Here is a 17,220-nt window from a genome sequence, read left to right as displayed (position 1 = left end):
GTTCACTGATTGCTTTCTCATATGTGCCTTGACTGTGGGGCTACAGCAGACCGTGTAACCCCTTGCTCGAGCCAGTGACCTTGGGTCCAAGCTGGTGAGCTTTGCTCAAGCCAGATGAGCCTGCGCTCAAGCTGGTGACCTCGGGGTCTCGAACCTGGGTCTTCTGCATCCCAGTCCAATGCTCTATCCACTGTGCCACCGCCTGGTCAGGCTCACCTGCTTTCTTATATGTGCTTGACCAGGGGGTTACAGCAGAGTAAGTGACCCCTTGCTAAAGCCAGCCGCCTTGGACTCAAGTCAGTGACCCCATGTTCAAGCTGGTGAGCCCTCACTCAAATCAGTGACCTCTGGGTTTCAAACCTGGGTCCTCTGCATCCCAGACTGATGCTCTAGCCACTGCACCACTGCCTGGTCAGGAAATAAATAAAATCTTTAAAAAAACAAAACAAAAACAGGACCATATAGTGTTTGGATGGCAATTGTGCGGCTGTCTCTAAACACAATTCCTTCTCTCCACTGGAGTCCTCTCATTGGCACCTTACTTTTCCTCTACAGTGTGTGGCATGATGATAACCAACATTTAAGTGCATCATTCATTCAACAAATATTAAACAATACTATGTGCCAACAGTTTCCAAAGGCCTTCTCACATGATCTCACTTCTTGTAAGGATTTGTACAGATGAAGAAACTGTAGACCAGTGAATTGCCAAGAGTCTCTATGCCAATAAATAATGAAGCCAGAATCAAACTTCGGTCTCCTGGCTGCCAGAGGTCTCCTTCCACTGGGCTGAAGAAGCGTCACATCAGCAAGAACCAAGAAAAAACACCCCCTGCCACTGAAAGGAAGTCAGGGCTGGGTCGGGGACGTGAGAAACCGGGGCAACCTGAGGGGACACTGCCCCTGCCCTGCCTGTTCCCTAAAGGGAGCCATCTGGGCCCTACCTTTGGGGCTACCGCAGAGGGTTGACATCCCTCCGCCCCATCACCCTCCCCCAGCACGGGAAGCTGGAGACTAGCTGCCTTCCTGTACCTTCTCCTCACCTCGTTCTCCAGGAGCCTGCTTTATTTTAATGCTACTTAATTTCTCTTAATTTTTAAATGTTGAAATATAGAATTAACTCATTGCCTGAATGATGAACAAATGAATTCTTGCAAGCTGTCAAAGTCCTCTCCCTGGGACAATCAACTCTGGGGCGTTTCTGGGCTCCTCTTTCATGAGGTGCCAAGGACGCACAGCAGATCTAGCCACTGGCCTTGCTCTTATGCTCATTCCCCTCTAGTGATTCCCCTCAAAGTTGACTCCCCAGTTTCTTCCTTCCAAGAGGCTGGAAGGCATAGGCTCAGGATGATTCTTTTAGTCTCAAAGGGAAGGAAGTATGGCGCTATGGTGGGGAGTGGGCAAAGCCTCCGGAAAGCTACTGAGCAGAGTAGCTCCAGGTGGACTCTCAACAGAGTCTACGTGGCTCTAAATGCATCCTTCCTGGGTGGAAGAGGAATGGCAGAAGCTCAGGGGCTGAGACAGGACCGGCTGGAGACTTTGGGGGCCTAGAGCACTACTAATCATCCTGCGAATGCCCTGGAGTGTTGCAGTGGGAGTTGACTCCACACAGAAGTGCCAACCTAGGGCCATCAGGGCACTCAACCAGCTCAGGGTGCCTCATTTGCCGGACATCCAGATAGTTGAGTTGGCTGGCCCTCTTGACCAATGAAGACCCAATGTGATAACAGATAATTGGGGGTTTCAAATTGCAGATAGAAGGTTCTGAAATGAAAGTACTGTCAGCACTAAAAGTATTCTCAGCAGAAGGCAATCCACAGGGTATAAAACAAGACACAATACAGAACTGTTAGGCCAGGGTGGTAGCTTAAAAATCAACATATCTGCCTGACCAGTGGTGGTGCAATGAGCAGGGCATTGACCTAGGACGCTGAAGTCCCAGGTTTGAAACCCTGAGGTCGCCAGCTTGAGCACCGGCTCACTCAGCTTGAGGGCAGGTTTGCCAGCTTGAGCATCGGGTCTCTGGCTTGATCCCAAAGGTTGTTGTCTTGAAGCCCAAGGTCGCTGGCTTGAGTAAGGAGGTCACTGGCTTGGTTTGAGCCCCCCCAGTCAAGGCACGTATGAGAAGCAATCAATGAACAACTAGTGTGACACAACTACAAGTTGATGCTTCTCATCTCTCTCCCTTCTGTCTCTGCCTCTCTGTCTTCTATCACTAAAAAACAAAACAAAGCAAAACAAACAAACAAACAAAAAAAGTCAACACATCCAACACAACCTTTTTTGATGGATAAGGAATGCAAGGCCCAGAGAACAGAAATGAGTCTTACCTTTGGTTGTCGGAAGTGATAGGAACCAGAAAACAACATTGCTACCACCAGTTACTCCTACCACCAGTTCAGTGCTGCTCTATTGTACCTTGTTGCCCGTGCCTAGTTTGATTTTTTACTCCACTGACCCAATGGCTTCTTTTGTGATAAATGGCATAGACATGCCCCCCCCTTTCTTGACCTTGTTTCACTTGCCTCAAAAGTAAGGCAGGTTACCCATTTATTCACTCCTTCACTTTTCATTGAACACCCACTGTGTTTCGGGTATTGTGCAACAGGGATGAGGAAAAAGAAAAAGCACTTGGTCCCTGAGGGGCAGTAAGCCACATGCAAAAGAATGAAACAACGTCCTGCCCCACATTTTAATAAGTACAAGGGCCCCCTGGAAAACAGATGCTATGTTATCAAAATTCAGAGGAAGGAACTACTTATGCATGAAGCCTTCCCATCAGGAAGACCCATTTGAATTGGACATTAAAGAACAGGTAGGATTCTCAGTGAAAGGTAAACCATGAATAAAGGCAGAGAAGGGAAAAAGACAAGTTCACCTAGGTGCCCACATGGAAACCATAAAACATGAGATTAGACATGTAATAAAGAACCAGACCACAGAGGGCCTTGAATATGAGAAGCTGGATTTCTGCAAATAATGGGAGGCCCTTCAAAGTTGGGGGGGGTTGTTTTGTAGGAAAATGACAAGCCTGGAAGGAATCCTGTAACAGGCATTAAAATGAGTTGGAGGGAGAGATTGAAGTTGGGAAGATGTATGAAAGCTATTTTTTATAGTATAATAATAACTACTTTATACAGGTGTGATAAGGATTGAATGGGAAAATCAATGTGAAGCATTTTGCAACAGAGTAGCTGATAGGTGACACAAACACACAAATGCTGGCTGCTTTAATAATAATAATTACTATTATCTCATTATTATGTAAGAGGTTATCAAATTTGTCCTTTGGTTGTAGTAGTATGGATAGAGAAGAGAGGAATGTACTTAACAGCCATTAGCAATACTTGGGGACACGGGAGAGGAGGCAAAGGTAAACCTCGGGATTTTTGAGCCAGGGTGACTGGAAGTTGGCTGGTGCCCTCAACAGAAAGTAGGACGTCAGGAGGAGCATCTCCTTAAAACAAAGATAATGTTAATTTAGCAAGAATTTAACTTGAGGAGCCCTGGCTGGATAGCTTGGTTGGTTAGAGCACTGTCCCAAAGCGCAGAGGTTGCCAGTTTGATTCCTGGTCAGGACACAGACAGGACCAGATCCATGTTCCTCTCTCTCTCAATCAATAAAACAAACATTAAAAAAAAAACGGATTTCAACTAGAAGGGCTGACAGGATAGCCTATTAGAGACATGGGCAAGTGTCTGGAAACAAGACACACTGGCTTAGAAACCTAGAGTCATAGACTCAGAACTAGTTGCACTGGAGTAATAGCACAAACTACTGCAGGAGACTGCCGAGAGCTTGTGGGAAAGGGGAAACCTCGTAGGAAGGAGAGAGTATTGGAGAGGAAGTGAAAGAGGGACCACCTAGAGAATTAGTGGGACGCAAAGTGTTCAGTGGGATAGAAACCAAAAGGGAAAAATTTTAAGAGCTAATAGTCAATCTCATTTGATGGGGATGTGGAGTAGGAAGGATGGATGGATGGATGGATGGATGGATGAATAATCAGGAATAAGATTATATTTTGGGGAATAAGAAGTCCTTAGTGCATGAAAGTTGAGCTGAGATAGAAAAAAGTGGGAAAGCAAGGGGCTAAATGAATCAATGAATGATGAGAAAATTAAGACAGATGATTACTCTAAAATTGCAAGAGCCTGTAGAAAGCAAGATGGGAAGAGAGAATAGGGGTGGGATTCGACAAGTGATATTCAATGTAGGATGGGGTTTGTTGAACGTGCTAACAATTAGAGGGAGGGATCAATGTTGAAGGAGAAAGTACATGAGGCAAGTTGATGATGGCAGGGCAGGGGTGGCTCCTGGGCACTATGCAGGAGGGTAACAGGCCAGTGACAGAGAAGGACGAAGAACAAGATAGGGAGATCGGGGTGTAGAGGAAGACTATCAACCAAACTCACAACATTTGGCTTCATGCTCTAGTCTAGGACGAACATAGCAATGCATGACTTTGAGGTCCTTTCCTCTTAAGTGACTTGGAAATTATCACATGAAAGCCAGGGTAAGGTTATAGTTTCCTGTCCCACTTCTGGATTCAGTCCCCACATGACCCATTGATCTTGCATAAAGCTAGGAAAGCACTATTTGTCATTCCAAATATCAATACAGTCCATGCTAGTTGGCCCATTCTAAATAATATCCAGGATTAAATAGAGCTGTTTTGGCCCTGCTGGTTGGCTCAGTGGTAGAACATCAGCTCAATGTGTGGATGTCCCAGGTTTGATTCCCAGTCAGGGTACCCAGAAGTGCCCATCTGCTCCTCCACCCCTCCCCCTCTCGTTTCTTTCTCTCTCTTCTCCTCCTCTCCTGCAGCCATGGCTCGATTAGAGCAAGTTGACCCTAGGCACTGAGGATGGCTCCATGGCCTTCACTTCAGGCACTAAAAAATGGCTCTGATTGCAATGGAGCAAGGGCCCCAGATGGGCAGAGGATCGCCCCCTAGTGGGCTTGCCAGGTGGATCTGGATGGGGCATATGTGGGAGTCTGTCTCTGCCTCCCCTCTTCTCGCTAAATAAAAGAAAAGAAATAGAGCTGTTTTCTTAGTAGACCTGACTCTGTATACCATATCGGAATACTCTTGATACTAGAATTAGCTTTTAATTACTCTTTGTTATCAAAACATCTACATGAACATACATATGTGATTCTTCTTATCTAGATGTCTTGCTCTGTAGTCTCTATGGATTTAAATACTTCTTACCCATCCAGACTCCTTCTTGGGACCTTATCCAGCCCCCAGAGATCTCATATCTTTGGGGTTCTCCTTGATCTGCAGCTCAATAGGCCAGAAAGTGTTTTACACCTGTTGGAGCCATTTTTTCTTTCCCTTGAGGTGCCCTGCCCTGTGTTGGGTTTAGAGTGCCCATTCAAAAAACAGACAACCAAACATAAACCAATTTCAAAGTAAAAAATTATATATGAACTTCATCCCTGAAGGGCAGCTCTGATTCCATGATAAATCAAAAAGAGGAACCCCCTGTTCTCCTTCACAGGACACCAATCCAATGACACACTATGGTTGCTACCACAGCCTCCTACCTCCCTGCCTCCTTCTTTCTCTCTGCATCCCAATCTCCACGTGCTATCTAAAATGCAAATCTGGTCCTGCACTTGAGTACTAAAAACCTTCCTAAGCACCCATAGGAAATTCAGTGGAAATCCGAACCATGGAGTATAAGCCCTTCAAGGTTTGGCCACTAAAGCTTCTCCAAACTCAATTCAAGACAGAATTGTAGGCCCTGGCCGGTTGGCTCAGTGGTAGAGCGTCGGCCTGGCATGCAGAAGTCCCAGGTTCGATTCCCGGCCAGGGCACATAGGAGAAGCGCCCTTTTGCTTCTCCACCCTGCCCCCCTCCTTCCTCTCTGTCTCTCTCTTCCCCTCCCGCAGCCAAGGCTCCATTGGAGCAAAGATGGCCCGGGCGCTGGGGATGGCTCCTTGGCCTCTGCCCCAGGCGCTAGAGTGGCTCTGGTCGCGGCAGAGCGACACCCCAGAGGGGCAGAGCATCGCCCCCTGGTGGGCAGAGCGGCGCCCCTGGTGGGCGTGCTGGGTGGATCCTGGTCGGGCACATGCAGGAGTCTGTCTGACTGTCTCTCCCCGTTTCCAGCTTCAGAAAAATACAAAAAAAAAAAAAAAAAAAAGACAGAATTGTAGCCTGTCTCCTATCATTTGAAAGAGCTCTCATCCACTTTAGGCCTTTGCATACTGACTCCTTCACACATAACATTTTTCTCCCCAAACCCACTCTCTCCCTGCTTTCACCAACTTGTACCCATCCTTTCTTTCTGGCATTAGCTATCCCTGGAAATATTCCTTAAGCTACTATAAAGAGGTGATCTTCCTAGGTGCTTCCATTGTGCCCAGGAGGTACCCTCCACTGAAAGGAGCCACTTTATATGGATGGTAATTGCCTGTTCACTAGTTGGTTATCCCCGCTGGAATAAATGTTTATGAAAAAGGGGACCGTTCTATTTTATTTGCCTCTATACCTAGCAAATACTTGGCAGAGTAGATTGTTGTTGAATATTTATTTAATAAATAACTGATTGAATAAATAAATAAATGCTTTTTCTTTTGGAGTCCAATGTATTTCTGATCATCACCCAATAGTTGAACCCCTAGGCAAAGTAACCAGGCTTGAGTGAAAGTAATCCTCTCTTCTCGTCTGACCTTGGTAGCTTGAAGAGAAGCCAAGATGTGTGGCACATCCCCCCATACCCAGATTGTGGGCAATTCTGACCAGGGAACAACATCCACAATGACTATCCATTGACAATACCAGTAACTATGCCCAGAGACTGTACAAGGGATTGCCTTATACCAGAACAGGGCAGGGATAGGGCAAGAGGACGCTGCCTCAGCTTTAGGGTCCCAGTTCACGGAAGAACCTAGGGGAAGAGGACGTTTTTACAAGATCAGTTTAATAACCCTCTTCTGCCTTCTCTGAACCGGAAGGCTATGGAGAGTAGTGGAAGAGATGCCAAAGTAGAGCTCAGAGAAGTATGAGCAGAGAGGAGATATAACTCATTCCGTCAAGTTCATTTATTTAATAAAACATTTACTGAGTGCCTCTTCTATGCCAGGAGAGACAATGTGAATAAATTCACCAGCTATCTTTCCTCCCTTCCCTTACTGTCTAGGGGTGTAGCTGGCATTATTCAATTGCATTAATAAATTTAATATGCATCTTTAAATTACTTCAAAAAAAACATGTTCAGGTTATAGGTATATAAAACAAGGGGATCTGGCCTACTCAGAGAAGGCATGGAAGGCTTCCTAGAGGAAGTAACCAGTGGAGCTGAAGGGTGAATATAAGCACATTAGAGGAGGTTGGAGTTGAGTGTCAGAACAGTCAAGTGCTCAGGTAGAGGAAACTGCATACGCAGCCTTCCCGTCACCATTCATTTCAAGAACCACTTCAACAGAGTTCAGTTCTATAGGTTCCATCTACTCCTTATCAACCCAGTATCTATAGTCTATTTAAAGAAAAATTAGGCTTTTGAGTGGATTTATGTGTGGGGACTGCCCATAGGAAATGTAGATTGCAATGAGGGGCTGGGTGATCAACCCCACACCTAGTCACCCTGCACTCTGATCATCAACCATCCTCATTTGGAGAACTGCAAGGCATAAAGGGGCAAGTTCCTCTCCAAGCTGGACCCAGTGCTGCAGGCAGATAGGAGGGCCAGCAAAAGGCCAAGTGCCCTATGGAGTGAACTGACCCCCCTATTTCAAGAAGAGCATGGCGCAGCAGCTATATTTGAAAATCGAGGTAAACAAGAGCTCAGCTCAAGTGGACGGGGCACAACAGCTGTGGAGGATTAATCACACGCGGCTGCAAGTCACCAGGCCGCCAAGGCCGGAGGCTTCCCTTTCAGTGCCCCAGCAATAGGCCCGATGTGTTCCTGTAACCCACCCACAACTCCCTCCTCTTGGGGTGTTTCTTGACCAGTCCGGAGCTTGACGCCTTGTTTCCAGCTGCAGCCTACGTTTCTGAAAAACTGTCACCAATCTCAATCCTTCTGCCCAGGAGGCAGAACCACCAAAGGTGCCAGTAGAGAAAGAAATGGGGGGGGGCAGCGAATGGGTAAATTTATGGCACTGCATTAAAACAGTTTGTGCTATTTAAACACACACATAGCTCTCTACGGTTAAAAATAAAGCATAGTGAATAAAGACGAAGACGCTTCTTTCTCCCCCTGGATCAAATGACTTTATCTCCTCCAGTGGCTCGGGTACTCAAGGTAGGTCAGACAGGGTCTGCAGGAGCAGCACTAGCCTCAGAATGAGGGTGCGCGCAGGCGTGTGTGTGTGTGTGTGTGTGTGTGTGTGTGTGTGTGTGTGTGTGTGAGAGAGAGAGAGAGACTGGGTGTGGGTGTGAGGGGTTGTTGGAGGGGGTGGAGGGTCGTTACATACTTCGCTTCTCTCCACCTGGCCCAGGACCGCCCAGACCACCAACGTCTGGAGAGCATAGGAAGAGGAGAAACCCTCCTTTTCCCCGCCCCTTGGCCGCCGCGGGTGGGTGCGCTGGGGTTGCAGTTCCCAACCCGCGGCGGTGGGGTCCGGACATTGGGGTGCACGCGTGCCTGTGTGCACGCGGACACGCGCCCCTCCCACTCCCCACACCCGGTGGGCACTCACACCCCCGGGGCACAACACACCCTGGCACAGCCAGCACACACATGCATCCAGCACGCAACACAGCAGTCTGTTTCCCCAATGCGCACCCGCCACTAACCTAGCAAACCCGCGACCCCGCTGCACACACATGCCCAGACACCTCTTTGCGCCCCTGCCACACCCCTGCTAGACACTCAGTCTGCCAACCCCCCCCCCCAACACCGCATACACAACGTACTTTCCAGGGCACCCACACACACACACACACACACACACACTTCTCAGACACTAAGACCTCAGGAAGGCAGTTCATATGAATGATCTTGAGAAATAACTTAATTAACACCATTATTCACAAGCAGGAACCTTCTTGGGGACACCCCCAAGCCCCCCAACGTCTGCAGCCCTTGCCTCGGCCGCCCGCTGGGGGGAAGGGCAAGAAGCTCAACCCATTACTCACCGTTTCCTCTCAGTCTCCAGAACGGAGTGGGCAAATGCAGGGGTGAGGAAGGTGTGCGATGCCCCCGCCGCCCAGCTCCTCACCGGCCGCCGCGGCTCATCGCCCCCGCGGGATGCCCGCCGGCCGCAGCCGCGTCCGGGGCATGTCAGTCCGCCGCCGCCGCCCGCCGGCCAGCGCCTCGCCGCTTTCAGGGAGCTGAGAGGTAGCGCATCTGGAGCGCGGGCGAGGAGCGTGGGGAGGGGTCTCTAGATGTCGATTTTAGGAACACGGAAAACCCTCCCAAAGATCTCCCGAAATCCCCGACACGAGGTGCAGGCTCGGGACTAAGCCCGGGAAAGGCCCGGAGTCCCGGCCGCCGGCAGCGGGGGGAGGGGGATCCCTGCCGGGACGGGGGGAAAGGCGAGCAGCCCTGCGCGTCCCGTTGGCTCCGAGGGACCCCGGCTTGCAGTCGTGTCGCCGGGGCTTTCCCGGGGCTGGGAGAGCGCCGGCTCCCCGCCTCGCACGCCGTCAACGCGGGCGACGTCTCGGCCTCACCGCGCGCGGAGGGGACGCGCGGAGAGGCTGGTTTCTGGGTGAGCTGAGCGCTTTGCCCACTAAACTGCCGCAAGAAGCCAAATCAAAAAGCCAATCTCAAGCCTCCAAACCGAACGTCATCCTATCAGCTGGGGGAGAGAGAGCTGCTCGGAATGACAAGCCGCGCGTATTTATCCTCACCTGCCGATGGGGGGAATTTTCAGATAGCTTCCCGACCAGCAGCGGGGAAATCGAGCCTGCACCTCGTTGAGTCCCCGAGGACCGAATGCAGACGAACCCCCAGCCCGCGGCCACCCACCCAATCTTTGGAGCCTGGCGCCCGGCTCCTCCCCGCCAGCGGCACCTCCAAGACGGCGGCGTGTCCTGACCTGGATTCCGCGGAGAACAGAGCTCCGGGCAGGAGGCGGGGAGGACCGGCAGACGGGCGCGTGGCACCGGCTTTCCCTTGTCCTTAGGAGACGCCGTTTGCAATTCCGAAATTGAGTCTCCACCAAACACATCTGTGGTTTTTAAATATAGCAGGGGACGATTACCCAGGCAGGGTCCACCCAGACCTAGGGGAGGAGTTTTGAGGGGGATGGAGGTTGGCAATGGAGGGAAAATAAAACTCCTTTTTTCCCCCTTTTTTTCTTCTGTTCTTGGTGCAGAACTCAGTCTGTCATTTTCTCAACCCAAATCAAACAACAGCTTGTAAGAGACGTTTGGGTGAGCGCTGGTATGTTTGGTTTTGGGTTTTTAAGGCTAAAAATAAGTGGGGGCTGTCTCCCAAATTGCTGCTTACTCTGGGCCTGGAGCCTGGAAGAGAGATGGTCCTTTGATGCAGCAGCAGAACTAGGGTTTGGGGCTTGGCTCCGGCAAAGTGTACACATGTAGCCTTAAATCAGATGCCTGTAATTTCTGCTATATTTGTCAGGCTTGGTCCTGGAGGCATGATGGGTGGGCAAGCCACTCCTAAGAATGGGCTTTCACATCCCTAGTTCACCAGTGGCATATCTAAAATGCTCATAGTGGCTGGCCTTTTGTAGAGACACCAGTGCAGATCCTAGGATAGAATAAGACTGGGAAGTTGTTTCTGTCAGGCCTCTGCTGCCTAAAGCCAAGTATGAGGGGCTAACAACCAATACTCAGCAATTATCCGCATCTCCTTAGGGCCAGATGCCTTGCTAATGAATTTTTTTCAACCACTGCTAAAGGCAGAGTGACTTCTGTTGGTTTTCCTAGTTGTAGGTAGACTGCAATAACAAAACCGAACTAATATTCTGAGCCTTTGTGTCCTCACCAGTAAAATTCAAGTAATAATATCCATCTCAAGGAATTGTGAGGATTCAGTGAAATCACAGGTTCTGGTATGGAGTAACTTCCAAATATTAATTCTCTTTCTCCCAAGCCTGCTTCTCTTCCACTGTAAGTTCTACAGCTGACTTTCTCCTTTGAACACTACATAGTCTCACCTATTTTCCCCTCTCTACTACATGCACGCAGGCTGGAAAACAGTATATTTGATGACAATTAGTCTTCAATTTCTGCCACTGTTTATTCCTTTATTTCTGGTTATGCTAGAACTCAAGGGGATTTTCACAAGAAAGCCAGCATGAAACCATTTATCCTCAGCATTAGAGGCAAGAGCCACAAACTTCATTTTAAGCTGGGAGGAAACTGACGCCCCAAAAAGGGAGGGGATGGATCCAATCACAGAACTCAACAAGGGATAGAAACTGTTACGGGCTGAACTGTGCTGACCTCCCGATCCCCGGGCCAAATGCCTATGTTGAATGAAGTGCTAACCATCAGTACCTCAGACTAGGACTGCAAAGAGGTAATCATAAATGTGTAAGGCAACATTAAAAGAAGGCAAATGTATGTTCTTCTTGTTTCCATAAATTGGGTATCAAACAAACATGATTTTAAGTTAAAACTGTAACTGGAACTAATTTCATTAAAAAAAAACTTCACTCCAGGGGGTCAGCGAGCATGAAAAAAAACTCATTACTCAAAGGGTTAAGTTAAAGTGGGGTCTTTAGGATGATCCCTCATTGAATGACTGCTGTCCTTATAAAAAGAGTAGATTAGGACACACAGACAGAGGGAAGATGATGTGAAAACACAGCAAGAAGGCAGCAAGCTGAAAAGACAGGCTCCAGAAGAAACAAACCTGCTGACTAGTTCATCTTGGACTTCTAGCCTCCCGAGCATGAGAAAATATATATTGGCTGTTCAAGCCATCCAGTCAGTGGTATTTTGTTATAGCAGCCCTACCTAACCAAAACAGAATCTAAGTACTCTGGGTGATTCTATGAGTCCTTATTAGATTCCAACTTCAAGGAGTTACCCAGGGTTATTCGGAACCTTGAAACATGCTGGATTTTATAGTTTAACAAAAAGGAAGAGAGGAAACCAGCCTGTATTGAATGTCTGCTATGACACTGTGCTATGTGTTTTTACATGTGCTACTTCACTGAAAAAAATATATACTTGGGGAACACCCTCTGTGTGCCAGATACTATGCTGAGTGCTGGGGATACAGCTGTGAACAATGAAGATAAAAATCCCTGCCCTCGGCCCTGGCCGGTTGGCTCCGTGGTAGCGTCGGCCTGGCGTGCAGAAGTCCCGGGTTCGATTCCCAGCCAGGGCACACAGGAGAAGCGCCCATCTGCTTCTCCACCCCTTCCCCTCTCCTTCCTCTCTGTCTCTCTCTTCCCCTCCCACAGCTGAGGCTCCATTGGAGCAAAGATGGCCCAGGCGCTGGGGATGGCTCCTTGGCCTCTGCCCCAGGCGCTAGAGTGGCTCTGGTCGCAGCAGAGCGACGCCCTGGAGGGGCAGAGCATCGCCCCCTGGTGGGCAGAGCGTCACCCCCTGGTGGGCATGCCAGGGGGATCCCGGTCAGGCGCATGTGGGAGTCTGTCTGACTGTCTCTCCCCGTTTCCAGCTTCAGAAAAATACAAAAAAAAAAAAAAAAAAAGAAATCCCTGCCCTCGGCCCAGGCTGGTTGGCTCAGTGGTAGAGCGTCAGCCCGGTGTGCGGAAGTCCTGGGGTTCAATTCCTGGCCAGGGCACACAGAAGAAGCGCCTCTCTGCTTCTCCACCCTTCCCCTTCTCCTTTCTCTCTGTCTCTCTCTTCCCCTCCCGCAGCCAAGGCTCCATTAGAGAAAAGTTGGCCTGGGCACTGAGGATGGCTCCATGGCCTCTGCCTCAGGCGCTAGAATGGCTCCAGTTGCAATGGAGCAATGCCCCACATGGGCAGAGCATCGCCCCCTGGTGGGCATGCCAGGTGGATCCCGGTTGGGCACATGCGGGAGTCTGTCTGTCTGCCTCTCTGCTTCTCACTTCAGAAAAATACCAAAAAAAAAAAAAATCAACCCCTACCCTCATGAAACCTATATTCTAAAGGAAAAGACAGATGATAAAAACAACAAAAAACACAGGGCATGTTAAATGGTAAGTGCTACACAGAAAATATAAAACAGGGGAGATGAATAAGGGGTGTAGGGAGTACTGAGGGAGGGAGAGGAAACTGCTGGACTTTATAATTAGAGTCAGAGGAGTTTGCCTGGAAGTTTCACTGAGAAAGTGACAGTTGAATAAGAACCCAAAGGAGGTGAGGGAGGGAGGCATGCCGATGCCTGAGGCAAAAAGGTTCCAGAACAGCAAATGCCAAGGCCCTCAAGTAGGGGATATCAGACCTGTTCAGGAAAAAGTATTGTATTTAGGACTCACCTCCACATTGAGAGGTGCACACTTCCCCTTTATCTAGAGAAGAAATCTCAAATGGGTGAAGTGACTCCCATTACGGTCACAAACACAGGAGGCAGTAGTACCCTTCTAGAGGCTGCCCGTTGATGGGGCTGATGGAATAAACTTTGAAGAATGGGCCATATAATAACAACAATAATAAATAGTAATAATAGAACAGGCCATGTGGCTTCTCAGTTATTCTCCATTACTTACCCCACCTCTCCAAACATAGGGCCTCAGGCACTTCGCGAGGAGCAGCCCTGCCTGCCTTTGTTGCCATTAGCGCTTCATGCCACACAAGCCTCAGTGTTCTGGCCACAGGTGCTGCTGTGCCAAGGTGCCAGCATTTCACAGCCCTAGGACAGCACCATCTGACAGTGGTTAAGGAGAGGCAGGAACAGACAATCAAGTTGAAGCTCTGGAGCAGCTCTGTAGAGGAGAAAAGGTTTCATAAGCTATGTTTCGTAATAAGGTAATTATTTCCCTAGTGGTCTTCTGGTCAGGATAATAGGGTAGTTTAGTGAGACATAACTCTTCCCTATGGGTTACATAATTTTTAACCTTCTTATAACTCGCATTTCCAAAATTTGTCACTTAATTTCCCTTCCCCCCCCCTTTAATAAAATTGTTAAAGTAGAACATATACACAGGTGCACAAGTTATAAGTATAAGCTCAAAGAATTTTCACACAGTGAATACATTTCATTTAATTACCACCCAGAACAGTAAGTATACGCCCATCCCAGGTACCCCTCTGGTGCCCCACCCAGTTAAAGTTCCTCTTCTTCAAGGTGAACTACACTGTTGATTTCTAAAACCAAACCCAAGTTTTATGAGATTTTGAACTAGACATAAACAGAAAAGGTACTGTTGTATCCATATTGTGTGTAGTTGCAGTTTATTTTTCCCATTGAATGAATATGCCACAATTTAACTTCTCATTCTGTTCTTGATTGACAGCTAAGTTGTTTCCAGTTTTTATTATTTTGAATAATACTGTTATGAACATTTGCATATGTCTTCTGGTTCACATACATGCTCACTTCTCTGGAGTATACATCTAAGAGTGGACTCACTGACTCAAAAGGTTTGTGAATCTGCAGCTTAAATTCATAATGACTTTTTCAATGGTTTGTACAATTTACACCTCCCCATCTCCTGCACTGCCACATTCTTTTATTTTTTTAAATAGGGAAGATTTCTTTTATTTTTTTTAAATAGGGAAGATTTATTATTTTTTTTTTTTTAGATTTTATTTATTCACTTTTATTAGAGAGAGAGAGGAGGGAGAAAGAGAACAGGGGGAGGAGCTGGAGGCATCAACTCCCATATGTGCTTTGACCAGGCAAGCCCGGGGTTTCGAACCGGTGACCTCAGCATTCCAGGTCGACGCTTTATCCACTGTGCCACCACAGGTCAGGCTGTGCCACATTCTTGTCAGCATTTAGTACTGCCAATCTATTTCATCTTAGCCATTTTGGTGTGTGTGTGTATTTAATTTAATTTAATTTAATTTTCAGAGAGAGAGAAAGAGAGACAGGGTGAGAGTGGGTGAATGAGGATGAGAAACATCAACTCATAGTTGCTTTCATTTAGTATTACATTAGTTTCTCCTTCGTGCCTTCACCAGGGCACTGCCCATGTCCTCTTGCTCAAGACAGCCACCTTTGGCCTCAAGCTGGTGAGCTTTGGGATCATGTGGACGATCTCCCACTCAAGCCAGTGACCCAGGCTGACAAGCCCGTGCTCAGAGCCAGTGACCTGGGGGTTTCAAAGTGGCTACCTCAACGTTACTGGAGCGATGTTTTAACCACTGCACCACCACTGGTCAGGCAGTGTGTTTTTAACTTTAATTTGTGGCCTTCATTTGCATTTCCTTAGTGACTATTGAGGCGAGAACTTTCTCATATATGTATTGGCTTTTAGATATCCTCTTTTGTTAAGTGTCTGTTCAGGTCTTTGGCTCTTTTTTCTATGGGGCTGTCTTTTTCTTATTGACCTGTGGGAGTTCTTACATATGCTGGATATAACCCTCTGCTGTTACATGCATTGCAAACATCTTCTCTCAGTCTGTGGCCAGCCTTTTCATTCTCTTGTATCTTTTGATAAATACAAGTTCTTAACTTTAATGTAGTACATTTATCATTTTTTTTCTTCATCCTAAGTGCTTTGATTCCTGTTCCTTTGTCAAGCCATGGTCATCAGGATATTTTTGTGTTAGCTTCTAGAATTCTTATTTTTTAATCTTTCAAATTTAGATCTACAATTCTCCTGGAATTTCATTTTTGTATTTAATGTGAAAGAGTGGCGCAATATCTTTTTCCCCCTATGTGGATACACAAATAACCCAATACAAGTTGTTAAAGAGATAATTTCAGACTGACCTGTGGTGGTGCAGTGGATTAGGCATTGAACTTGAATGCTGAGGTTGCTGGTTCAAAACCACAAGTACATACAAGAAGCAGAGTTGATGCTTCTTGCCCCTCCCCCCACCTCTCTCTCTCTCTCTCTCTTTCTCTCTAAAATAAAAAATAAAATAAAATCTTGCCTGACCTGTGGTGGCACAGTGGATAAAGCATTGACCTGGAACGCTGAGGTCACCAGTTTGAAACCCTAGGCTTGCTCAATCAAAGCACATATGGGAGTTGATAAAATAAAATCTATTTTTAAAAAATAAAATCTTTTAAAAAATGAAATCATTTCATCTGCAATGTCACTTTTTATATAAATGACGTGTTTGGATATGAATGGGTCTGTTTATGGACTCTGTTTATTTTTCTATTCTTTTATTCACTTCATACTTTCTTCATTACTGTAGCTTATAAGAAAACTTAAGTGTCTAGTAGAGTGAGTGTTTTTACTTTGTTCTTCTTCATGAGTATCCTGGTTATTCTTGGTCCTTTGTAATTACACATAAATTTTAGAATCAGCTCACCAATTTTCACAAAAATGCCTGCTAGGATTTTAATTAAGATTGTGCTGCATCTATAGATCAAGTTGCAGAGAAACTGACATATTTATAATAATAAATCTTTTGACCCACGAACACAATCTATTTACTTAGAATATCTTTAATTTCTCCCAGTACTGTTTTACAATTTTCAATGTATAGATCTTGCACATATTTTTAGATTTATTCCTAGGCATTTAGGTTCTGTGATGCCAAGTAAATGGTAGTGTTTTCATTTTGTTGTTAAAATTTTGTGTTTGGTTGTTTTATGGTAAATAAAAATATAATTGGGTTTTCTATACTGAATTTGTATACAGTGACATTGCTAAATTTACTTTTAATTCTAATAGTTTATTTGTGAAATTTATTTCTTTTCATTTTTCTCATATATAACCATGTTTGCAAATTTCTTCCTTTCAAATCTTTCATTTTTGCACTGGCTAGCATCTCAAATACAATGATAAATAGAAGTGGACATGGTGGGAATCTGTTTCTTAATCTTAATCTTAATGAAAATGAAAATGCTTCCCCTTTCCTCCCTGTGCACTATGACCTTAAAATGTTTGCTGCATGCTCTTTGTAGAAAAGTCTTTATGATATTAAGGAAGTTCTTTTTACTTCTAGTTTTGTAAGTTTTTTAATTTTTATTTTTTAGTATTTTTCCAAAGTTAGAAATGGGGAGGCTGTCAGACTTCTGCATGCGCCTGACCAGGATCCATCCAGCATGCCCACCAGGGGGCAATGCTCTGCCCATCTGGGGCATTGCTCCATTGCGGCTGGAGCCATTCTAGTGCCTGAGGTGGAGGCCATGGAGCCATCCTCAGCGCCCAGGCCAACTTTGTTCCAATGGAGCCTCGGCTGTGGGAGGGGAAGAGAGAGACAGAGAGGAAGGAGAGGGGGAGGGGTGGAGAAGCAG

General features: G+C 46.7%; 1 protein-coding gene across 5 annotated transcripts in view; it reads right to left on the bottom strand.

Annotated features, from left to right (window-relative positions):
* The window catches only part of SLC8A3 (solute carrier family 8 member A3), a 178,789-nt gene that overhangs the window by 130,882 nt on the left and 30,687 nt on the right, over positions 1 to 17,220 (bottom strand). For 3 of the 5 annotated variants that reach the window (XM_066273317.1, XM_066273320.1, XM_066273321.1), the window contains exon 2: positions 13,568 to 13,783. The gene's annotated coding sequence lies outside the window, so the exon portion shown is untranslated. Of the gene's footprint in view, positions 1 to 9,089; positions 9,669 to 9,803; positions 9,940 to 13,567; positions 13,784 to 17,220 lie in introns of those variants that run through there. The other 2 variants (XM_066273319.1, XM_066273318.1) reach the window with 2 other exon arrangements.

Source organism: Saccopteryx bilineata, chromosome 4, assembly GCF_036850765.1.
Source record: "Saccopteryx bilineata isolate mSacBil1 chromosome 4, mSacBil1_pri_phased_curated, whole genome shotgun sequence".
NCBI lineage: Eukaryota > Metazoa > Chordata > Mammalia > Chiroptera > Emballonuridae > Saccopteryx > Saccopteryx bilineata.
This window is presented reverse-complemented; position numbering and strand designations above follow the sequence as displayed.